Consider the following 4,331-nt stretch of genomic DNA (forward strand, 5'->3'; position numbering starts at 1 on the left):
TTCAATCTTTACATCATATTTTCTTTTAATACTTCAGACACATCCAATTTTGCGTTGCCGGAATAAAACAAGGAATTGAACATCTGAAGTTTGAAATCAGAATTAAAGAAATATTCTTATCAACAGCGCAAAAAAAAAAAAAAAAAAAAAAAAAATCCCGGAGGAGCTCAATCCATTATAACCTGAAATTCACATTAAATTGTACATCATAAGCTGAAGTGCAAAAATATAAAACTTCACCTATTATAAATGTAAAGTGGGGAAGAACAACATATCACATAAAAATATATTCTAATTCACCTATTTTAGAGTTAAGATGGGTGAAGAACGCATACACATAAGTGGAGAAGGAGACTACATCACATAAATAACTGGGGAAGGAGAACACATCACATACGTAAATGGGGGAAGTAGAAACAAATCACATACGTAAGTGGGGGAAGAACACATCACATACGTAAGTGGGGGAAGAACACATCACATACGTAAGTGGGGGAAGAAGAACACATCACATACGTAACTGGGGGAAGAGGAACACATCACATACGTAACTGGGGAAGAGGAACACATCACATACGTAAGTGGGGAAGAACACATCACATACGTAAGTGGGGGAAGGAGAACACATCACATACGTAAGTGGGGGAAGGAGAACACATCACATACGTAAGTGGGGGGAAGGAGAACACATCACATACTTAAGTGGGGGAAGGAGATCACATCACATACGTAAGTGGGGGAAGTAGAACACATCACATATAAATAAATGGGAAAAGGCGAACATATCGCATATAAATTAGTGGGAGAAAGAGACCTCGTCACATAAATAAGTGGGGGACGGAGAACACATAACATAAATAAGTAGGGGAAGGAGAACACATCACAGATAAATAAGTGGGGGAAAGAAAACACATCACAGATAAATAAGTGGGGGAAAGAAAACACATCACAGATAAATAAGTGGGGGAAAGAAAACACATCACAGATAAATAAGTGGGGGAAAGAAAACACATCACAGATAAATAAGTGGGGGAAAGAAAACACATCACAGATAAATAAGTGGGGGAAAGAAAACACATCACATATGAATAAATGGAAAAAGGCGAACACATCGCATATAAATAAGTGTGAGAAGACCATCACATAAATAAGAGGGGGGAAGGCGAACACATAATTTATAAATAAAAGCATCTCAGATTTCAGCATTCTTGCACGAAAAAAGCATCAGTAGGGTAAAACAACGTAAATATCATAATGCAAGATAACGCCTTGCCACAGGCACTTCATGAATTGTTGAACCCCCCCACCAAAAAAAAAAAAAAAAAAAACTCGCAGAAACTCGACTGTATGTCGGATTTAAGGGGTCTTACGTCAGATAGTCCCATAGCGCCAATCTCTTTTAGACATATGAAATGTCTAAAACGACTTGGACATCAGAAATGTCTAAACCGACTTTAGATATTTCGTATAACATTATTTTCCATTTACCTCTTATATCCGGTTCAAAATCATGATAATAAATATAACCATACATTTCCTACCTTGAAAATACTTGGTGAAAATTTAATTCTACTTTCAAGATTAAATTAACAAACAGAAATACTTGGGCGTTTTTAGATATACAAATAAAATTAATTGGAAACTTGATCGACTGTAACTTTCTTAACAAGAGGCTGCTGTCAGGCTGCCATCAAAACATCAACACGCTATCACGAGAACCTTGTCAATAAGGTTTCAACTATCTGAACATACAATAAAAATTCCTAGCTGCAAAAATTCTTCAGGTATCTATCTATACACACACACACACACACACTATATATATATATATATATATATATATATATATATATATATTATATATATACACACACATATATACATTATACATATTTGTACGCGTGCTAATAATCACAAAAGCACTTGTAATTTTAGTACTGTAGAAGGGAATAGCACGATAAAATAAGAGGTAAAGGTAGTACCAAGGTTCTTGGAAAAAAAAATCAAAACACATGATGCTACCTCTTATTATATATATATAATATATATATATATATATATATATATATATATATATATATATATATATATATATATATATATATATATATATACATACATACATACGGTACATATCTAAAATAAAGTCGTCAGCAAGACAATGAAGAAGAACAAGATAAAAAAGAATGGCAGGAAAATGAATTGTGTCCAAATAACATTAACCCGCAATACCTCACCCATACATCACATCTGGAATCATTACCTGGGTATGGTGTTATTCCTGTTGAACGCCAAATGCCATCTATTTTACGAGAACAAAACACTTTCCAACGTTATAAAAAAGGGGGCTGTAACAAAGGAAGACATCAGATAGCAATAAAAAGGAAAACAAATGGGTCTTTGCATTCTTTTGCTCACGGCTGCACTTAATTTCTTGCTATACCCTTCAACTTTCTTTTACCTGGGTGGATAGATCGTCTTCCTGTCTTAAATCCAAAATAATCTTCTCATGGAGTTTCTCTCCAGCAACATATGTTCATAATATCTTATATTACAACGAATCATCTTTAATCAACATTACATCAGTAAAGACTCCTCAAAGCCTACGACGAGGCTAGAGGATACTTAAAAACACTATCACCTACAGCATCAGATCCTAAAAATGCCTCCTGTCTAGTACAGTGGTAACTTGTTTGCCTAGCACTCGCATGGCAGCTGATCGATCCCAACCCGGGACCTTGAGTTTAAGTTGTTTACTTGGGAGGCACTGCTATGTTTGGGCACCACAATGGGGTGGTTGGGCTTGCCCGGCTAGTGTTCTGGTAAAGGTACCCTGACACTTGCACGACTTTTGCCACGAATTTGTCGTGGCAAGTCGTGACATTTTGTGACACGAAACTGCAAGATGAAAAAAAAAAATTACCTCAGAATTACAGCTGACCTGTCCACATTGACACGAACTGGCACGACGAGTTCACGCATAGTTTGTGCACTTCCCGCATCGTTCCGACGAGTTTACGAACAGTTCGCGCATAGTTCACGACCCGGTCACGAAATTTTGAACATTCCCAAAATTCTCGTCACGACATGCCACGATGTCACGACGGGTTTACGAACACTTCACGCCAGTTCACGACGAGTTCACGACTCGAGTCGTGACAATGCATGCCACAAATTCGTGAAAGTGTCAGCCTAGCTTAAGCATCTATTCTGATGAAACTAAAACTGGAACTGAAACCAGACACCCTTACCTTTACACAAGCCATCGGTGTAAGAAAGTGGAATCTACTGTAATATTAGTCGCTTGTCAAAAAGCTTCCAGATAGTAAACCCGAAAGCATCAATAGTGGACTACAACCAAATCTGACAGCTTAAATAAACGTAGATTTAAAACCAACAGCAACAGCAGTGAATTTTTCTAAACATCATAGTTCTCTTGCATCGCGTCATTAATACCAAAAGAATGAAGCTGTATTGGCAGCAGACTACATTGTTAAAAAAAAAAAAACGTAATTTTAATGAGATTTTCTCCATAAAAAAACACGCTGTTCTCAGACGTATTTCAGTAAAACACAGGCGACCGTAATTTTACCATGTTAATATATTTCACGGTTGGTAACCCTAATATCACTCCTTTACGTCAACTGATCCGTTTTTAAAACGGTAAATGCCAGGCAACATATATTCCAGGATTTTTACCATTTTTAGAGCAAATTTTTAAGTGTACCCATGAACAAATCAATTGACTACACCACCAGAGGATAACTGATAGCCAACGCGAGTGTTGATGCACCATGATACAAACGCGTATGCTATTCAAGAAGGAGATATATAGAAAAGGATGATTGGAAAATTGCTACAGAACGGGACGATTACAGAGACCTGCAGTTATATGTAGGGATGCTTATCAATCCAATTAGCCACAAGAAGATACACAGAAAAGGATGATTGGACGATTGCTACAGAACGGGATGATTACAGAGACCTGCAGTTATATGTAGGGATGCTTATTAATCCAATTAGCCACAAGAAGGAGATATACAGAAAAGGATGATTGGACGATTGCTACAGAACGGGACGATTGCGAAGCCCCAATTACATATCGAGATGCTTAATAAGCCCATTAGCCACAAAACTGGATGCTTAACAATCTCGACCGGTACAGTTGGTTTCATTAATTCCGGTACACTTATTGGGAAGCTAAGGAAACGTCAGTGTAACGGAATTATTGAAGCCAACTGCACAATGCCAGAGAACCATCAACAACAAAATAAAATACAGCATGAAATGCTTAACAAACAAACCAGATACATCAATGTGTGCCTATCGAG

This window comes from Palaemon carinicauda, chromosome 21 (assembly GCF_036898095.1).
Source record: "Palaemon carinicauda isolate YSFRI2023 chromosome 21, ASM3689809v2, whole genome shotgun sequence".
Lineage (NCBI taxonomy): Eukaryota > Metazoa > Arthropoda > Malacostraca > Decapoda > Palaemonidae > Palaemon > Palaemon carinicauda.